Source organism: Lissotriton vulgaris, chromosome 2_1 (genome assembly GCF_964263255.1).
Source record: "Lissotriton vulgaris chromosome 2_1, aLisVul1.2, whole genome shotgun sequence".
NCBI classification, from domain to species: Eukaryota; Metazoa; Chordata; class Amphibia; order Caudata; family Salamandridae; genus Lissotriton; species Lissotriton vulgaris.
In genome coordinates this window covers 634,768,319-634,791,190 of record NC_141687.1, presented here as the reverse complement: position 1 = coordinate 634,791,190, position 22,872 = coordinate 634,768,319, and positions in this window count along the sequence as shown.

Below are 22,872 nucleotides of genomic sequence, written 5' to 3'. Positions count from 1 at the left end.
GTCCCCAACGTTGTATATATACCTAAACAGTAAACAGGGCGATATAATTTTCACCACATTTTTGCCTTTTTTAAACACCTTCTGTGCTCATGATGAGCTCAGCTCGTCATGAGGCACAGTGGCGCTGTGCTCATGACGAGCTGAGCTCGTCATAACCCACGCGGCGCTGACACGCGGGGATAATTCCCCTGCTGTGCTGAACGTTCCACAAAAACGGGTGTGGTCATGATGATCTTAGCTCGTAATGAGCACAGCGCCACCGTGCAGCGTGATGAACCGAGCTCATCACAAGCACCGTGGCGCTGCGTGCACCTCCCCTCCTCCCCGCGCCACGGTGGAATTAGGCCTGCGGCTAACAGGTTAAAAACATGCGGCGAAATGGCCCTTCTTAATATGGCCTCAAGTTTGCTAAGACAGAGCGGGGACCCTGCCATACCAAACAGCAGTGTACCGGTGGTAGGCACCCCAAGACACAGCAGGAGCCGATCCTAGGGAGTGGTGTTCCCCAGGGCCGTAGACTGCTCCAGAATGTAGGCCATGCGACCCCCCTCCCACAATTTGAAAAGACCCGGAAGGTGGTGATCCCCGGAGCTTAGAGGGACCTTTGAGCCCCCCACCCATTTTTTTGAAAGACCCGGAGAGTAGCAGTCCCCGGGGCTGGAGGGGGTCTTAAGCCCCCCCTACCCAAGTATGTTACTGGGAGAGTACCTTTGAGCCCCCACCCATTTATTTTGCAGCACCAGGGAATGGCGGTCTCCGGGCTACAGGACCCCTCTTGACCCCCATCAAATTTTATATTTTAGGCACCCCCAGGTAGCTAATTTTTAAACAAACACAGTGTTGTACCTCCCAATAGGAGCTCGCCCTTCGTTTTTTTTATGGTGGATCCACGCACCCTGAGCACATTTCTCTGCTTAGGGTGTCCTTGTGGGACCCCTAAGCAGGTCTAGAGGGTCAAGATATTTCTAACCTGCCCCCTGTATACGTTTTGAACACTTGTTCCAGTGATTTCTAGACCCTCGCTTCTGCCGAGGCACAAAATGGCTGCCAACACTTCCTCATTTCAAATGTTGACAACCACTTGACAGCCAATTAGCATTCAGTGCGTGAACTGGATGGTGCGCTTAGGGTGCGCTCAGGATGCGCAGATCCACCGAGGCCATAGATATATATGTACTTTTAATTGTGATTTTCTTAGGAACTACTGAACGGATTTACAGCATTTAAGCAAAAGGCACGAGTCTGAAACAAGGACTATCTCTTTGCCAAATTTGGTGTAATTCCGTTCAGCAGTTCGAGCTGTAGCCGCAATGAACGGTTCCTACGGAAAATTGCATCCGGAAAACATGTTTTGGGACCCCCCCTTTTTCTCAGCCCCCGTTTTATGGATCACCCCGAGACTTTCAGGATAGGAGCGAACCAGAGCGTCCCATTAGTTTTGAAAATTTTGCAAACATTCGTCAACCGGCGCCAAAGTTATTCTAAATAGAATGTTGCGGATTTCCTATGGTAAATAGGTCCTAACTATAACTACCTACTGGCGACCGCCAGTAGGCAATAGTAACAAAATTATTAAAAGAATAGATAATTTATAAAAATGTTTCTTGTACATTATAGTAAGTTTTGGAAATATTTGGAAATATTTTACATTTATTACTAGAAAGTATATATATATTGGCCCGAAACGCGTAGCTGTAACCTGTGAATAAACTACTATCTGCTGTACCTAGCTGGTCCGTCTCCTTCGTTGCTGGCGCGGTGCGCTGAGCTGTGTTGCAAGGAGCTGCTTATATATATATATATATATATATATATATATATATATATATATATATATATATATATATATATATATATATATATATATATATATATATATATATATATATATATATATATATATATATATATATATATATCATCCCAAAGGTTGCCCTGAAGCACGAGGACGCCACTCCACAAAGGTAAGTTCATCCGAACATTTTATTTCCAAACCGGCTTTTAGTTTCTGAAATACATATTTCCCTTTCCCTGATGCATTTCGGAGCTGGCTGCTCCTTCCTCCGAGGGAGACCTGAATGAATCACAGAAACAAAGCTGCACACCTTGCGTTAATTAATTGTTATTTCGCCCGCCTTGGGCTTTACCAAAAGTTCTTGCTTGCTGGGATTTGTAGTTCCTTTTAAGTGTGCTGCGATAGTTTCCTGTGCACTTTCAGGTTAATTTATAATCATTTTACAAGCCCTCCAGTGGGCCTCAGAAATTCGTGCCAGTTTACATTTTGAAATACCATTGTGCTGCAAACAGGAAAGAAAAGTTCATCCATGCAGACCTATATGCTCTAATGGCGGTGCATCCTCCGCGGCCGGGCTGCCGCATATAGATCATCCCAAAGGTTGCCCTGAAGCACGAGGACGCCACTCCACAAAGGTAAAATGATTATAAATTAACCTGCAAGTGCACAGGAAACTCTCGCAGCACACTTAAAAGGAACTACAAATCCCAGCAAGCAAGAACTTTTGGTAAAGCCCAAGGCGGGCGAAATAACAATTAATAAACGCAAGGTGTGCAGCTTTGTTTCTGTGATTCATTCAGGTCTCCCTCGGAGGAAGGAGCAGCCAGCTCCGAAATGCATCAGGGAAAGGGTAATATGTATTTCAGAAACTAAAAGCCGGTTTGGAAATAAAATGTTCGGATGAACTTACCTTTGTGGAGTGGCGTCCTCGTGCTTCAGGGCAACCTTTGGGATGATATATATATATATATATATATATATATATATATATATATATATATATATATATATATATATATATATATATATATATATATATATATATATATATATATTTAAAAAACGATCCGCTGGTCTCCCTGCCACTGTATCAGAGGGGGGTTCAAGCGAGGTAGCGACCCTCTAATCCAAATATATATATATCTCAAACGTGTCACTTATTTCTCCAACGAAAAACTGAGCCAACTTCAGATGCGAAATTCAAAAATAATTTTTTGATTTTCCACGTCGGCCATGACGCGTTTCAGCCGGCAAGGCGGCCTTGTTCACAAAGCTTTTACCGTATCTCTCATCATTGGCCTTGACATAACATGTGGTGCAATAGCAGAGAGAACAGACTCACTCTGCTTATCTCGCTGCCCGTAACTGATTACATATTACTCAGTTTGTAGTCTGGAAGATTAAATAACCCTTCTCCTAGCAAGCAGATGTTATACATAGAGTAAACAAACTGTAGAAACTTTGCATCATTACAGGCTCTATTGGACATGTTACATATTTAAACATTCAAATATTTTCACCATTATGGATGACTTCAAAAGTGCTCACATTTCGCGCTGGATATGCTACAAATGACAAGTGCCATTGAAATATCCTCGGTATAATTACCTAGCAACGCAGAGCCTACAATTTATATGAAATCATCATTCTGGTTTACAATTATCTTGATTAATGTTGTAACAGCCCCTTACAGAGTCCTATATATATTCATAGTAATAAATGTAAAATATTAAAACATTTATATAATGTACATTAAACATTGTTAATAATTATGTTACATATATATATATATATATATATATATATATATATATATATATATATATATATATATATATATATATATATATATATATATATATATTTACAATACAACTATTAAAAACGTTATGATAGGAAAAGTATATTAATTAATGAAGACATAAATATAATATATATCTTTTTTAAGCAGAAAAACATGAACATATAAAAAAATAATGTAAAATATAAAAAACAAAATGAATGCTATATAATCTATGATAGCAACATTATGAAAACTATTGCATTTTAAAAATATTTCAAATTCTATTCCTGATGTTGTTTATACAACAGTAGGGGACGTGTTGGATCTTGGAGGAGTTCGATTTACCATTCCTACTCAAGTCAGTACAACAGAAGGGAAAGCATTGGACTTAGTACAGTTTAAATTTACTATTCCCACTACAAACAGTGCAATAGTAGGGAAAGCATTGGATTTTGGAGAGGTAAAATGTACTATTCCCACTCCTGTCTATGCAACAGTGGGGAAAGTGTTGTACTTCGGATTGGTTAAATGTATTTCCTTTTCCCACTCCAAACAACACAGCACTAGGGAAAGAGTTGGAATCTGGAGGGGTTAAATCTACTATTCCCACTCCAAACAGTGGAACAGCAAGGAACGAGTTTGACTTTTGAGGGGTAAACAGTAGTATTTGAAATCCAGTTTATTGAAACAGAAGGGAATGCATTGGATTTCGGAGGGGTGAAATTTGCTATTGCCACGCCAAACAGCGCAACAGAAGGGAAAGTGCCTCCCTGCAAAGAGGTTAATTCAACTATTCTTACTTCAGTCTAAACAAAAGTAGGGAACATTCTTCACTTCAAACATATAACATAAATAAGTGAAACTATGAACGTAGAAACAATAAAACTCAAAATATAAAACATGTAAAACATATGTAAACTAAAAAAATAATCAATTGACATAATTTTTATTCAACAAAATAATTGGCAATTAACAAATAATAGGTATTCAATTAATAATTAATTAACCTCTCACCCTATACCAGTATAAAACTAGCAGCCTGTATATTAAATATAAAACATAATTATTCCATAATTTACTTATTTAAAATCTAGTAAATAACTAAATAACACGTATTAATCGTTAATTAGTTATCACTTAATTAACTTCACAGCCTAGCAAACCTGGCAGCCAGCAACTATATAATTAAAAGCAATAATATTCCAAAATATACATATGAAAAATTCAGTTAAATAATTAATTTCCAAATAATTAATAGTTGATTATTAGTTCATTAACTTCCCACCTTATACCTTAACAAACCTAGCAGCCCACCATTAAACACATATATAAAAAGTCAATAAGTATTCGAGAAATGTCTTAATTAAAAATCAATTAAGTCATTAATAAGAAATTATTCATTGATTTTAATTAACTATTAAATAATTAACTTTCCACCCTATACCCCTGCAAACCTAACAGCTGCAAATAGTATGGAATGAAACTAAATCAGTATTACAAAATGTACATAATAAATATAAATTATATAATTAAATACCATTTCTTAAACAATCCATAAATAATTATTACCTAATCAACCTCCCACCCTATCTCTGTAGAAAGCTAACATCCCACTACGACACTATGAATTACTATTGAAAATGAAATAAAATGTCGAAATCACTTAAATCTAAACTTAAATGTATTAACTATATTTTTTAAATGAATAATATTTGCATAAACAATAGTACCAGATAAAATTAATAAATCAAGACCACATTCAAATATTTAAAAACAATATTTTAACCACTATATTAAAAATGATATCGCCTCAGAAAACAATATTCTTGTCAACGAAATTTGTACATCATGATATATGTGTTTCACAAAATTTTCATTTCTGATCATTCTCTCTTCCAATACTTTAAATAAATATTTTGTCAAAACATTAAAATATTATGATAGAGATAAACTGATATTGCATTGATTTCATAGGGCGCCAAATGTGCAACAAAGTTCTGAGCTTTTTTACTTTATATTGAAAAGGAAATATTCACTTGGGTGGGGTTTTATTAATTATAATCCATTTTAATTGAAAATCATAAATGCCACGGATAGATTATTGATTAGAACAACGAAATTTTAACCTGTCTTACTAGTTTTTTTATTTAATCTTAAACCATTGTTACAATTAAGAACCCATTCATTTGTTTGATGAGCTTTTGGGCCACTGTCCTAGATGTAGAGCTGTGTGTTACTATTTGTTGTTACTGCAGTGGTTATTATGAAAAATCGCTTGGAAATCTGGAACCATTATACCTCATGCTATGTCAAAGGATCAGTGCTTTTTTAAGAACAAATAGCCTAAAAAACTACATGGATGTATTGAATCAATCAGAAACCATAAAAGCAGAAAACAGCAGCAATAACCGTAAATAAAATATGCCTAACATGAACAATAAAACCAAGGGTGAGTGGCGAACTCCGCTCCGACAGCAGAGTTTGCAGATTTTTGCCAACTTCATGTTCCTCTGTGAGCTTGATGTTCGGCAAAAAAAACACCCCTAACCCAAGGAACCAAGCCCTGGAGTCTTCCTTACCTGCATCTGAGCATGGCGTTCCCTGGGCTCGGGCTGCCTACTCATCCTCTGCGGTACAGGATTCTTCTTCTCCTCCAGTCCGGTGTTGTAATGAAAGCCCTTCACTGCAGGAAACGACAGGAACACCAACCACCACGGCTGACAGCAGAGGTAAGCTGAGCTGGTAAAGCAGGTGGCAGTCTGGGGGTCAGGAACCCTCCAGGTCTGCGAGCATAGGGCCGAGCGGAATTGCACAGAGCTTTTAGGCAACTCGGTGGAATTCCACGTAGTGCCACTCTGCCAACTCCACCCACCCTTAAATAAAACATCAAGTATAAAATAAATTAATATGAGTAGAAATGAGTAAAAAGTTATACAAAACAACTAACCATTATCAGACAGATTAAATTGTCAATCAGAGGCTTTCCTCAATCTCTTGGTAGATTTCAAAAAGTATACGACATAAAAAATAGCTTCTTCAATTGTAAATACAAAAGGGCAGGACGTACTTGGAGAAAGTGCATTCTTTTTAGCAGCCGTGTAATGTACGCCTTGTCTCAACCTCCTAAAGTTTACAAAGCATAATAAAATGCAGAGTGTCCTGCAGACACAAATTGTCGCAGCAGCAAGAGTCCAGCGAATGACCCCTATTCCTCTTCTGAGGGAATGCTAACAAAGAAAGTCCAAACCTAAATCTGGTCAACAGAAATCGCTTGTAAGTACTTTTGAATTTAAAATATATGGCTAAAAAAAAGTGGATTTCAACAGAAGTTGGGAACAAACTTAGGGGTTCAAAAGGGCTGCCTCTTCCCTGGAGGTAGTCTTGAGCCAACAAAAGTATTGTTTAGCCCATGTGCAGTCAGTTTTCGCAATTCCCTCTGGAGAGTTAAACAGCTCACTCCTACCTTGAGTCTGAGAGAGGTCCTTAAAGTATTTGGGCCAGGGAATTTGCAGGGACTTGTCTAGGGACATACAGTCTTTTTAAATCTCCTCATTTAGGGCTGATTAGGAAGACGGTGGGACCACCAATGACAGCCCGTCGGTGGCAGTCACACCGCCATCGGACCCACCATATCATCATCAAAAGACAGACTGCCACACATCTGACAGGCTCCTTGAGCCAGCTGGTGTGGCAGAGGGGGCCATATTCCCTACATTGGTGGCGATGCCTACAGGCATTGCCGTAGGGATTACGATGTCTCTTTCCGCCTGCCTGTTAATGGACAGGCAGGCGGAAAGGGTTTTGGGGCCCGTAGCAGGCCCCCTATACCCATGGCCCTCTGATGTGGGCACTAGGGGCACCTATAGTGCCCCCCTACGTAGCCCTTCACCATGTGGCAGGCACCACATGGTGCCTGCCACACACAGCAGGGATATATTCAAGGCACATTATTTGCATTGCGGCGGGTACTGCAGCCAGCAGCACCCACTGCAATGCAAAAATACACAGTGCATTGTAATCTTATGGCTGGACCGCCGATGGCTAGTCGTCGGTCCTGTTTCCAATTACTTCTGCCCGCCATCCTCTAGGGCCCAATATTTGGCCGCAGGCCTTGTCCAAATGTCAAGCCATAAAGAAAAAGGGTAGAATACAGCAATACCTGTTTATATACCCCATGCCTGGTTCTTGGAGCACAGAAAATGTTGGTGAGCTATTCAGAACACATACAAGACGTCTTAAAAAAGAGTTTTCAATGGTCTACAGTTTGGCCTGAATAACAAACCACCAGACCTCACTCTCACAGACTGCCTTGGAGATACTTTTGCCTGATGGACCTGTAATAAGGGCTTAATCAATCATCTCCCTTATCTTGAGGCAAAACTAAACACCACCACATTTGGATTTGTAAATTCCTCCTTCTTCCTACTCATGAGAGGATGTCAGCATGGGAAGAATCAAATAACAGACCCAAAGAAGAAAGAAATCTTGTCTTTGGAAGAAAACTGGTCCCAAGCGTAAACGTGCATGTGCTGGTCTTGCGCGGGCTAACCACCATCACGTAGGATTTTTGAACATTAACAGATAAATCTAAGTCCTCTAAAAAAGTTAGCGAAAAGAGTTCAACAAGGACTGTAGACGCTTTGCAGTTTTGGCCATGATAACAGCATTGTCTGCATATAAGAGCACTTGTAAACACGGAGCTCCCACACATGGACAATCTGCTTTGGTGTCAATAAGGGCCTACTCCAAGCTGTTAATATACAGATTAAAAACAAATGGGCAAATGTGGCCAGAATACGGCCCTGGTGGACTCTCCTTTTAATATCAAAACTTCAAGAACATTAAGGATCCCTAGAGTAAAGTACTGAACCTGTGGTATTCAGATGCAGATCTCTTAAAAAGCGGACAATGTTACGGTCCACCATCATAGATAGCTATATTCCACCGATCTCTGATTCAAACTGGAATCGACGCTGCCTGACTTCAAAATGGCACCTGTGACTGACATAATGCCACGAGATAACTCTGGACCCTCTCACCAGCCAGTCCCTCTACAGTAGCGGTGGAAGGCATCCCCTATTCCCCTACGGGCGCTTCTTTTGAGCCTTCAGCAGCCCTTAGCCCTTTCACACTACGGAAAACATTCCAGCTTTGAGAACCACGGAAAAATGCAGATGCCCACCTGAGACTGGGGACCGGCCGAATGGAACACCAGGGGCAGAATCTCTTGCCTGACCCCATGTTAGCCCCCATGAGATCAATCTGCCTCAACCTGCCTGACTATAACATGGCAGCCTATCCTCATTCCCTTTCCTATCCTGCCACTCTCGTCTACTACACTCGCCCATCTCTGGACTTAATGACCTTCTTTCACTTCCTGATCTTCACACTAAGCCGCTGGAGCTGCTCCGACAGCTATAGGGGAGATTGGCTCTGGCACACCGCTATGGCCGTCACCTACCCAGCCGATCTTCGGATTTTTGCCTGATCAGTTTCTCCGCTGCTGTCTCCTTCCTGTGGTCTCCCAACTCTCCTTGGTACTTTTTGGGTCTTGATTTTCTTGTTCGCTAGTAACTGATCTTCACTCTAAGCCGTCTGAGCACGAATCACATGGTTGATTCCCGGTGGAGGTGCTCCGACAGCTATAGGGGAGATTGGCTCTGGCACACTGCTATAGCCGTCACCTACCCAGCCAGAAACCGGTCCCCGGAAGCTTGTTTCCTTCCCAGTGTAAGAATTGGCTTGGTAGTTTGGTTTGCCCTGTTCCCATCATGCACTGGGACAGGAACAGACTAATTTGCATATAGCCAGGTTCTGAGCTGGGATGGTGCAGTGAGCTAAAAAACAGTCTTGGATCTAGCCCTGATCTCTTGACTGGGTGAGAGTATTCTGCTTAATTTAGAAACTCTGTCCATCACCACCCCTTGTTGTTAAATATTTTGTCCACCATAAGCGTGGAAGGGTATACTCAGATGTGAGTCCCTTGCTCATTGCACCATCAGGATTCAAGCAAGCCGGGCCGAGACGGCTGAAATGACAGAAACTGGTCCCCGGAAGCTTGTTTCCTTCCCAGTGTAAGAAGTGGCTTGGTAGTTTGGTTTGCCCTGTTCCCATCATGCACTGGGACAGGAACAGACTAATTTGCATATAGCCAGGTTCTGAGCTGGGATGGTGCAGTGAGCTAAAAAACGGTGTTGGATCTAGCCCTGATCTCTTGACTGGGTGAGAGTATTCTGCTTAATTCAGAAACTCTGTCCATCACCACCTCTTGTTGTTAAATACATTGCCTGCCATAGGCACACACTAACCCCCATTTTAATAAAATGTTAGTATTCGATTTACCTGCAGTTCCCTGAATTGACAGAGGTGTCTCCTTTAGAATATATGGTGAACCTAAAGAAAAGATGTGTATCATTGAGTATATTGTGTGTGTTATTCTGATGGAGAATTACATTTTATGGTATGGTTTGACTTTAAGGTGGTTATTATCTATTGCCTAAGTAAACAACCACACTAACATTACCTTTGTCTGTACTAATTCAAATTGCAAACAGTGCCACGTGATGTTTCACACTAAGGCCCTCATTACGATGACAGTCAGACGATCATCCAACCACCATCCTATTGGGATTGAAACCGTTAAGGCAGTCAGAAACATGCCTTTTGTCAATTGTAGCTTGTGCTGTGGCCCAGGAAAGGGCTGCAGCACAAGCCACAATTGAAAAAGGCATTTTCTTAAACATTCATGCGCAATTTGCCAGGCACCATAAGGTGGCTGGCACATGGTGCATGTATGTTTTGGTTGGCACCACTTGTGCCCCTCTGGCCCCATAGCGGAGGCCCAAGAGGTATTGGAGCCCTGCTAGGGGCCCCCAAAGTCCCATTCAGACTGCCTTTACATGTTGGTTGGACTACCATGTAAAGCAGAGGGTAAAGGGACATTGTAATCCCTATGGCGGTGCCTCTGCAGGCTCTGCCCTCATTCTATGGATTGCCCTCCGACCAATGCTTTGATGGACTCCTTGAGCCTGTCCGTGATGTCGGTCGGTCCCTTCGTAGGCTGCAGTCAGACCAACCCCCGCATTCTGCGGCGGTCGGACGGCAGCCTCAAATGTTGGATGGAACACCACTGATGTCCTGCCAGTGGAAATCCACCCAACATCATAATCGGGCCCTGAATGTTTTTCCTGCTTATTTGCTTTTAGGTGCACAAGAGAAGAGACATCATCAACAGTACTGCCAAACAGAAGGCCTGTGCAGACACAACAGTCCTTCAATCTCTTCTGCTTGCACAGCTTAGTGCAACTGCCAACTGAGAGCTGTAGGATGGCCACACAGAAAGATGCTTCCAAGAATGTGGTCAGTGAGAAGAAGCTGCCTCCCACCAGTGGCATGTTGCCTCAAATCTTTTTTTGACCACCACATCAGGTGCCTTCTGCTCCGGCCTCCTGGAAGAAATCTGAGAGCAGCACTCCCACATCAACAGCAGCACCCCAACCTAAGCCCAAGACCATTTCTGTCAGTGAGGCAGCCACTGCAGTCATGGTGATGCCGATGAGCAATGACATCAATTAAATGTGTCCCTTTCACAAAGTAGTGCCCAATTGTTTCAGGAAACAGAGCAAAATGGAAAGCAGCTGTAGCCAGCAATAGTATGTTTTCCTGATATTGGAGCAGAACAGGAGGTTGAGCTTCCTTCCGCGCAAGAACTTTTTTCCCCTCCAAGTACCACTTCTGATGATGATGATAGGGACATGGAGTGGACCCTGGCAGAGTCCAAGAGACAACAGAAGAAGCAAGGGAAAAGAAAAGGTCCTGGAAGCCTTAGACTTATGGAAGGGGATGATGAGGAGTTTGATGATGATGAGGCAGTGATTGTGGAAGGTAACACAGAGGAGTCTGACATTGCTATTCAACCTGCTCCAAGGGAGATGGCACTAGTAGCACCACCAGCTCCCATACTTGCTAACAAAACCCCAGCTGAGATCTGCACCAACCCCTACCCCAGGAGAAGTATTCACTGCAGAGAGGCAATAAATGTCACGCCCACCTACCTCCAGTTCTTATTCAGGCACTGACAGTGGCACAGTAAAAAAGTTATTTTCCCCATTTTGGGATGTTTTTACGTTTAGCACACAGGGGGACCACATTGCTGTAAGAAGCATTTGCAACAATGTTCGTCGGGGTAACCCTGGTTCACATTATGGAACTGGAGACCAAACAACCAATTAAAAATCCAGTTGAAGGACCACCTTAAAAAATTGCTGAATGTGGTTGTGGTTGTGAGGAGAGCCGAGGAACATCAGCTATAAGCCCAATAACAGTGAGAGGTGATGATGAGGAAGAAGAGGGTGATATCTTCATGCAAATCGGCCCTGTCCTTAGCTGTGTGCAAGCAAAATCACCCACCTCAGCAACTTCACAATGGCTCAAGAAGACTCAGAGTGAGATGGAGACACCACGGTATACATTGGCTGCACCACCATGATGCACATTGCGTCTACTACCATCTACTTCTCAAAAGACACCTATGTCAGTGGCACCCGATAAGTAGAAAATCTAGGCTACTTTTATGGGCATCATTTGTACAATGGGAAGCTGACAAAAATGTTAGCGCTGGACCTCCTCCTTTTTTCTTTTGTCTGGGTAGCAGTTGTAGTCCAGAGGATACAGCATTGGCGTCTGTGTCTGGAATTTCATCATCTGAGGCATCTCTCTTTCCTCCCAGATTCTGTCACTCTTCTGTCCACTACAGTCTGTTCCATGGGCTTCATGCGGTCCCACTTGAATGATTCCCTTCCTTCCTTCTTTCTGCTATCTTTCATTCTCCTTCTCTTCTTGTCGGGAAAACGGGAGTCTGCTTTTTATGTTTGCTGCATTGTTTTTCATTGTTTCTTGGTTTTTTTCTTATGGGGAGAATAAACATGGTTGGTGCGTCGGACATTGACGGCACGGTCAGTAAGTAAGGGATCTCATTGGTCTTTGATTCACCAGGCTCTTCACACATAAACATTCCAAATTAGTGCGATTGGGCCCCTTATACTCTTTTTTGGGTCAATGTAATAACATCTGATGCCACTCTAGCTCAATGTTACAAGTCATGCTGGGAATATCTGACATCCAGCACATTACAGGCTTTCCACATCATAGCAAAGTATGAGATCCAAGTCTACAAATCTACACAGGAGTTCATCATTCTTTTTGGTCTTTGCATTAGGCCCAACAGGCACATCTCCTGTATAATGGGTAAGGGCCGATCCACTAATTCTGAAATTATTTCCGCCACTTTCTCCGATGCACGGTGTAGCGCCGGGCATTCGCTCTCTATGTGGTAGCAGTCTGCCCAGTCTGCCAGCATCTAGGGCACTCTGAGGATGCTCTGACAAAAATGCGTTATTTGCATTGCAGGGTGATGTAGGTCCGGTGTAGGTAGTTGACTTGTGTGTATTGAAATCTTGGATTCCGAGATACCCTTTTAACCGGTTCTATAATTTTCTTCCATTGTTTGTTGGAGATTTCAGTTCCTGGATCTATTTCTCATTTTTCCCTGATACCTGGGTTAACAGTGTAATGTTGTGCATTAAGCTCTCTTCCTGGCCATTGAGATGTCCTTGATATAGAACATGTAGTCTGTCCAAAGTAGTTTAGTAGAGATAGTGCCTGACACACATAACATCCAAATTAATTCACCCTCTGTCCTTCATGTGGTACACCGTAGTCATCCCCTCCTCAAGCTAGCACCAGAGTTAGTCCTTGCTCCTTAAATGAAACACATTGAGGATTTTCAACCTTGGGGTTGTGAGGTCAAGGGAATCCTACTGTTAAATAGTATAAGAGAGGATCCCATGTCGATTCAAAGTCTTTGTCCTGTTCCAAAATATGACCAGTTAGATTATCCAGGGCCCTAATACACCTAAGTCTCACCCACCTGTGGACAATGTTTGAAGGGCTTTTCGTCAGCCAAATATAGTAGTTTTTGATGCCCCCATGTAGTTTTGTTGCTCCTATGTAGGTCCAGATCAGGATTTGATCTCCCTTTGGCAGGAAACATGGATTTGTGGACAGGGTTCCAGTCACTAAAATTGTAACCACTGTGGGACAGGATAGCCCAGCCTAATAGCTGTGAAAAGTTGCACCCATAAAGGCTGAATCGCAAGGCATTCATACCAGAAATGACTTGGTTCACCCAGCAGGCCACATTCTTTCCAACAGAGTGGTAAAACGTGTTGACTTTTGTACGGTACATATATCAATCGAATAGGAGTTTGTAGTCCGTTTCTCTTCTCAGAATGCTCTGCTTAGCTTTTTTGAGGTTCCTCCAAACTTTCCATTGCTTCTCTGTAAGTTCCCTGCCAAGCAGTGTGTCTAATTTGTCTTTGTATGGGTGGTTTGTCCCAGGTGCGGCATTAAGAAGTAGTTTGTATAATGAATAAACATTTACCTTTGTACCTGGTGCGCTACGTACAGTGGATAGATCTCCAAAGCCTGCTTCTCTATTAGGCGGTTGTTGATCCCAGTGGCAAATGTGTGTATAATGAAATCATTCCTTCTTGTTTACTTTAAAATGTTGTTTACAGTAGTTAAAGGATTTAAAGTGTATCTGGTAAAACATATCACATAGCATGCAGCAGTCATCTTGCCAGGTTTGGCGGAGTGCTGGGGCGAATGCAGATTTTCTATTCATAGCAGTATATGGAGAGGGGTATGTAGCTAACCCCGAATATTTGTTTACCTCATACCATATTATCAATGTAGCTTGTGTGGGTATGCTGAAGTATACATTTGGGGGGTTTATCTGGTCGAAGTTTCTGTATCAACGCCCACGGAGAGGGTCCTGTGCATGTATGACCAGGTTTTTTTCGGACTCTAGTCAACTAGGACTCACAACTACACTGCCCTAGAATAAGTTTGCATGTCTGGAAGAGCGAGGTCTCCTCTCTCTCTGGGTCGACAGAGTAGTCTGTATGCCTCCATTAGTCTCCTTCCCCCAGATGTATTTCAGAATCAGACTATTAAGAGTGGCAAAAATGTTTAAGAGAATCAGTATTCGTAGAACCTGGAACAGGTAAAGCAATCGAGGCAGGATATTCATCCTACATGCATTTATTCTACATATCCAGAATACCTGCAATTTCGCCCATTGATATAAGTCCCCCATAGATCTACTAAGAGTGGTAATGTATTGGAATTATTAAAGTCTGAATTCTCTGATGCTACCTGAAACTCAAGGTATGTAATCCATGTAGTTGTCCAACAAAATGTGAACTGCTCTGAAATCTCATCGACTGTATGCTGGGGAAGGGTTGATCTCAGAGCTTCTGAGTTAGCGGTATTCATTTTAGGACCATCCACTTTCTCAAAAAGGTATAAGTGTTGCTGTGTTCTAGAGGGGAATTTTGTAGGTTCTGTTAGTGTTAGGAGACCTCCATCAGCAAAAATCATGACCTTGTGTCCTTTTCGCTGCCAAATTGTAATTCCAATGACATCTCCATCATTCGTTACATAAGTGGCCAAAGGGTCAACACTCAGACCAAACTGAAGAAGGGAAAGTGGGCATCGCTGGCATGAAACCCTCTTCAATTGAAAAAAACCTGGACATTTCCCTGTTCAGAATCACCCAGGATCTGGGCGCATGGTACCCAGCGATGGTCATTGTTAGAAACTTCGGTCCCATCTCCATTGCTTCCATTGTGTTCCTTTCAAAGTGGCAGTCAACTCAGTCAAATGATTTTTCTGCATCCAAGTCCAGCACGATTACCACGATCTTTTTTCCCACTTTTTTGCTAAAATATATTACTGCCTAATATAACATGGGTCTGGTGATCCGTTATGAAGACTGGTTGGTCGGGATGAATGTGTATCTGGAGGATTATCTCCAAGCGTTGGGCTAATATTTTTGTACAGATTTTGGTGTCTATGTTCAAAAGGTTGTATGTCGTTACAACGCTCTCTGTTGCAACGCATGCCTTTACCACGCATGCGTTCCAACGGAATGCAATTTCCAAGCATAACCTTTATCACAAATATTCCTTTACCACGCATACATTTACAACGATTTTCGTTGTAAATATATGCATGGTTAGGGCATACTCTTGGTAAAGGTTATACCTTTCCCCTGTACCCCTACGTGAACCCCAGGCCCACAATCCTTCTTATAATTACCCCTGCCCTGAACCCTCAATCCATATATATATATATATATTTTTAAACAAAAATTCCCCTTACCTCGTCACGTCGTCTCCTCTCCTTCATCTATCTTGGTGACACGTACATCTTAAAGAGGAAGCTCAAACTACGCCGATTCCCTCCACTTCGATTGCCTTCACTTGCCTTCGCATCAGGTGCGTTTTTTGTTTTTGGGGGGGGTTGTAAACCCCTTTTTCACCCACGCTTTTTTTTTACTTTTTGGGGGAGACCCCTCAACCCCTTTTTTCTCATTTATGCCTTTACCACACATGCCTTTATTATGTATCTCGTAGTAAAGGTATTCGTGGTAAAGGCTTTTGTGGTAACCACGCATGCGTTGTAATGCATGCGTGGTTAAGGTTTGCATGGAAACGGCTGCGTTGTAGTGGCCGTTTGCCATTCAAAGGGGCTATTGGCCTACAGGAGGAGCCTTAATTCCATGTTCTTCCTTTTTAAAAAATACATATTTGTGAAATAGTTGGCTTGGCCACCAAGGGGATGACCCTGCCTACTGTCGAAAAATAATGATATAGGTGAGTTAAAACAAGTGTTAACTTACACATGCATGCTTTGGTAGAGCTCTCTGATAATCCATCATGGCCTGGCATTTTGTCAGTCTTTAAGGTATTCATGGCTGCTTTAACCTCACCCTCTGAGATTGGAGCCTCTAATTCTGAAGCTAGAGTGTCACGGTTTCTAGCTTGGGGATAAAGATCTACATAGTTACCTTGTAGTCATTCTGTTAGGTTATTTGCCTTGTATTGCAAAGCATAATACTCTCAGAAAACTTCCAGTTTCTCCTCTTCTTTAGTTAATGTATCCCCATTCTCTAAATAAATCTGTTTTTATAAAGCCTTGTACTTGCTTGATGTCAATCCGTAATGCTAGGTGAGTCCCTATATAATTGCCATGTGAATAATAAAGGTGTTTGAGGTGCAATAGTGTCAATTCTGCCTTGTTGGGATCTATAGATCATAGTTGACCCTTCATGGAATTAACCTCTTTAAGTAAGCGATGGGAATAGGTCTCCCTATATTTCAACTGTTTTTTTAGCCCCTCCTCCGCATTATTTTTATATTGATGGCCCAGCCTTGAAAGGTAGGAACATTTTCTTATACATGTCCGCTGTAGTGCAGCTTTATTAGCGTCACATATATTCACCAGTGAGACTGCTTGAGTTTCATTAGTTTTGAAGTAATCTTCAATCTGGGTTTGGAGTTCCGGGTCTCTAAGTACAGATGAATGAAATATCCATCTACCTTCACACTGCTGGCAGTCCTCTCATGCTATCTCTGATAGTGTAGCTGTTCCTATAATGGAAGAGGATATCAGTTGTGGCTTGTTCACCATAAGTTAATAGATCCTAGAGACAGTCATGGCCGGTGCAGGTAAGCACGGTGGGGCGGTGGAGCGGGTCAGGGGGTAAAGAAGACGGAATAGGTTTTATTTATTTATTTAATTTTGTCTATTCCGTTGTCCATCCTCTTCCCCCTCTTCCACCCTGCCCACCTTCAAGTGGACATGATACACACCACACTAGAAGGGTGGTTTGTTCAATCAAGCTGCCACCGAGTATTTTGGGGCAGAAGTGTTCCTGTTAATCAAAGATGTAGAGAGGTGCATTTCCATATCTTTTGGTCAGAGCTCTAAATATTATTTGAGCTGCATTTAGGAAGTCTCTAGTTGGATATAAAGACCCCCAGATCATTGTCAGTACCTGTCATTGGTAGTTATGTTTGGTGTCATCCTTCTGATGCTAGGGACGTGGAGTGTGTCACTCCTAATTCGAGTAAGTCTCCACTCTGCCACCCTGTTGTCGGTCCTGCCTGGGCCTGTTCTCCTTCTGATAGTTGCAGACCAAGACTTTTGGCAGCCACCTGCTGGTTTGTGGTTTGAAGGGTTCCATTGCTTAATTCAAGTAGTATTACAAAGGATAGAGCCATCTGTAGCATAGTTTATTGTCTTTGAAAAAGTTGGTAATGTGACAAAATTGTTGACATCTGACCAGTGTAGCCAGGTCGATGTCCTGAAAAAGAGTTCAGTCATGGGCTTCAAATCAAATTTGGTCCCTTTCTCGTGCCACCCTCAGGTACTTTTCTTTAGCTTGGAAATGTTAAAATTTTACCACTATGTCTTCAAAGCGGCTTGCATCAGCTGGGAATCTGGGTACCCCTCAATATACTCGGTTTTACAAAATCTTACCAGGTTCAATTCCCAGTGGCGGAGCTGACAAACTTTTCCACATTTAAGCCATCTGCTCCCTGCAGTCTTGTATCTGATGATTTTTGTGCCTGGTTTAGTTTTCAAGGTCTTCTAGCTTTCATGTGATCTCATCATTCTGGACTGGGGAAGGTATCTGTCGTTTAGGGTTGTGTTCTTCTCTTTCAGCAAGTTCATTCCTCTGCTTCCAGCACTCTGGATCCTGATGTATCTCTTTTCTGCCACACAGTGTCTATTTTACTGCCCAGGTCTGCTCCCAGGGTAGCAAGGTCCAGCGAAATATCTTTTTTAATTCCTCTCTGAGTTCAAACTTGAAAGCTTGGAGGCTGACTAGAAAATCAGTCTTAGCGAGGGTCGTACTGGACCTTATTCAGTCCGCAGACTCCACTGTGGGTTTACTGGAGGATTATCGAATGGATGGAAATGTGTTGAAGAAATTTGTAATCCTGGTCTGTGTTTACTATTTAGGAAGCATGAATTTATTTTTAAAAATAATGATGGCTTTGAGATTGATATGCTCCTGGTGACATATTTATCTCTCTGGTCCCAGATTAGGAATATTGGTTATATACTTAGGGAGCTATCATCGCCATTTCTCACTTAACTTGAAGGGAGATACGCTGGTCTCTCAGGAATTATGCCTCAGCTACTGCATTTATCACATTTATTTTTCTGTTTGCTATGGGCTGCTGTTGCAAAATCACTGGTAGTCTGTCTGATTGTATCCAATGTTATTTATGATGGAGTCTTTTCTCCTAATAATGTATTAGAGAGCCAGGCATGCAGTAGACTTTGTGTAAATCTTCCCCTCCAAGGTTGGGGACTCTCGGCTCATGAAGGTGGCGCACTGGCGAAAGTTTGGGTTTTGATGCTTCTAGGATCATTTGCATCCTTGTGTCCCTGGGTTTCCAGCAATGATTAGTGTCCCCAGTTTATTTATTTTCTACTTTCTCCCTCACCTGGACCTTCTCCCCTCAAGGAGGGATCAAGCGCCACCCATTCTCAGTCATCAATTGCAATATGATATACAGTTGATAATGGTACCAGCTAATGTCCCCATTTTTCAGGCCAGGCAGACCCTTGGATGATACATTCAAAGTTATTGTATAAAATCATTAAAATTAACTCACCATTTTGTTTTTCTCCTATTTCAAATTGACACATTTACAAACAGCAGGGCTCTTGCTCATAGTGGCCAGTAGGCACTGTCATATTTATGACTGAACAATATGGTAATTTTTGGTAAATGGGAGAAAGTTAAAGTGAAAAAATATATTGGCAGTTCGGACTGGACTGTTCCCATGAGGCACAGGGTCAAGACTGATTTGCATATGGCCATGTCTGAACTGGGGTGGCTTGGTGAGCAAAATAACGATGGATTAAACCCAGATCTGTGACTTGGGGTGAATGTTTTGCCATTGTGCAACATTCCGTCCATCATTTTGTGTGTTTTAATAAAACTATTGCCCCATTCACAAGCTGGTGATAACAGCCCATATTACCAGTTTACCTGCGATAGCAGCCGCAAAAAACATCGCCACAGATGACCCCGGTAACTATCGCTAATGAGATGCAGAGTAGGAGTTCTCGTGCCAAAAGCCGCGACAACACCACTCCGCAACATTCTCAACGACCAGCCAGATCGACGATAAGAACTCAAAACAGGTGATAAAGCGGCGTTAGCTGCAGGAAACTAACACCTGCTCTGACCTGGTGTAAAGTCAGATGACAGCCTGCACCAGAAAAGGGAGCCCAGCCCACAGCCACACCTGAAGAAAAACAGAAGCCATAGAGCTACTGATCATGCAGCTCGAAGCCCAAACAGGGCCACAACACCCAGCGCCACCAACCCAGGCCTGCCACCCCCTCGGACCCCACTCCCTCCCCGGATAACCACATAGGCAGCGCAGACACAGACAGCGGACCGTCAGAAAATGCACCAGCCTCACAGACCTAACACCAGAGTATGTCATTGCCCACTAGAGGCTCAATAGGGCAACCATCCTCCGCATCCTGAACATTATTGCCCACAGGCTGATGGTACTAACACAGTGGACAACCAACATCCCACCTCAGATAAAGCTGCTGGCTGTGCTGCACCTGTTGGTCTCTGGACCCAGAGTCGAAGGAGTCGCACAGCCAGCCCTATCAAAGTTCCTCAAACCTGTCCTGGATGCCATCATCAGCTTGGTACCCCAGTACCAATACTTCCCCCACACTGCACAGGTATAGCTGGAGAACCAGCAAAGCTTTCTATGCCATAGCTGGCTTTCCGCACGTGTTGGGGGCTATTGACTGCACACATGTCCTACTTATGCACACAATTACCGCAATAGAAAGCATACACATTTCATCAATGTGCAGGCAATAGTGGACCACCGGGGACTCTTCACCTACATCGTCGCCAACTACTCAGGCAGTGTGCATGATTCCTACATCTTCCAACAGTCCATCATCAACCAGCGCTTGCAGGCTGGCACCTATGGAAATGCACTGCTCATTGGTAAGTACCATATGAACACACCACACAAATCACCTCCACAATAATGCAACTCACAACTCTCGGAATGCACTCATAACAAAGTCACATACAACATGCCAAACAACATGCCCTCCTACCAGACACGACAGCAGAACTTACTGTGGGACCTGGGCTAGCCATGTACATAAGCCATCAACGGCATGGCACTTCAGCCACACATTAGCAGAATGTGGAGAGAGGTGGGAAACAGACATGTGTGAAGGAGGCAAGTGACCCATGAATGAGAATGTACACAATGCCATGTGTGGCATGGATGTGCTGGACAGACTGCATTATGCAGACCACACACATATCCATGTCTACATACACCGCTGGTGTATGGAGTGTATTGGACAGTGGACGCAATCATGGCACCCCAGCCAGTGGGGGAGCTCACGGAAATGTAGCTTGTTACATCCCCCTGTAAGCATGTGCTGAGTGGGCTGGTCCAGGGTATGCCAGGCTAGCGTACGGGTGTGAATAAAAAGCATGTAGCTCTGGGTGTGGTCCTCTTCTGGAATGGCCAACGTTCCTGCCAGGGTGGTGCCTCTCACCCCGCCACGGGGCTGATGCCATGAGCGGTACTGCCTGCGATCCTGTGCTCACCTGCCAACAACAGCGTGTGTCATGGAGGGCCCATCACGTGCACTGCAAGTTCCAAGCCCGAGGCACCCGACCTTGGCAGCCTCCTCAGACCATCACAGCCTCCGCGACACAGGCCCGCAGTACTCCTTTCTCGTTGATGTACTCCACCGGCTGAGACAGCGGACCAGTAGGTCACACATTTTGAACTTGAGTCTTGATTACACCATGGCAGAGGACATGTAATTATGGCTGAGTTTGTATCACTCTACTCCCTTTGATGTAGTGTCACCAACGCCATGCATAGCAGTCCAACCACTTGTGTCTGTGGGCCCTTGCTGACTTTGGCCTTCAGCCTACACTGCAGTCCTACAGGCCTCAGACCAATACAATGCAGTCCGTATCAGGAAGGGCACAGCATCGTCACAGGCTGCACACCCGCCCAGCTCTGGTGCCACTACCTCCATCAGCCACAAATCTTACCCACATGCCATTCCAACGTTGTGTTTTGGAGATCCAGGAGGAGTAGGCTGGACAGCTGTTGACCCATGCTGACCGCTGCCTCTATTCTACACTGCAGTCAACTAGGTCACACATTTGGAAATGAGTCTTGATGTCTTCATGGCAGTGTTCATGTCACAGTACATAAGGAGAGGAGTAAGAGGAAGACACGCTTCAGTCCGGAGGAGATAAGGTTCTTCATTACGGAGGTGATGGGACACAACCAACAACTGCACTGGTGCGACTATATCTGTGCAGCACGGGCCTACTACACGTGGCTGTGGGCCACTGCTGACCTCTGCCTCCGGCACACACTGTGGAGGAGTAGGTCACACAATTGGATCTGAGTCTTGCTCTCTTCAGAGCAGAGTTTATGTCATTGTACAGGCCTCATCGCAGACTGCATCCCCTTTCAGCTCTGGTGCCACTAAGTCTGTGCCCCGAAATTCATGGGCACTCTCTGTTTGAACTTTGGTGGTGTCTGAGTCCATGGCTTGGGGGTTGTCTTCATCATCATGTAGCTGATACTGACATGGTGGTAAAGAGGAGTCTGTAGCATTCAACTCTACCATTTGCCTGTTTCTGCTTGCTTCTGCCCTCTCCATCATTCCCTGGAAGGACACCTTCCACTGTCCCCCGGAACCCTCCGCGACATTTACCTTAGACATCGACGAGGACCCGCTCAGCTCGCGTGGCCCTACCTCAGTGCAGAGCAAGTCACCATCCCATGGGGGTGTGCCTGTGCCGGCCGTAGTGCATCCGGGCCGACTAACTCTGTGCAGATCAAGTCAAGGACCCTCGCTGTTTGAACCTTGTTCTGCTGATTGTCTGATCATTGCTGTGGTTGTTGCCAGCACCAACCAACCCCTGAGTTGTGGTTTACACTACCCAACACCCATCCAGCACAGGTGTCACTGGACATGTGACCCTTGCAATAAAAGGGGCCGGGCGCACGTGCCAGTAGCCAGTTCAACAAACTTACTCAGTGTGTCTGTGTGGTCAATATGTATGCATGAGGGCCCCTGGCCATACCACATTACATTGTGCTGTGTACAGCGGGACCAACCATGTCACCCCAGGCAGTGGGGTAGACCTGGGACATGTAGCCTCCCTTTGAGCGTAAGTGGAGTGGACAGGCGTCCGACAGTACAGCTTAGGGGTGTTGCTCTTCCACACATGGGTCTGGGTGTGACTAAATTTAGGCCTTGCCAAGGAAGTGGCTAATGCATGTGTCTGTGTTGTAGTGTCTGCGCCACCCGTCCCGCAATGGATAATGTTTCTATG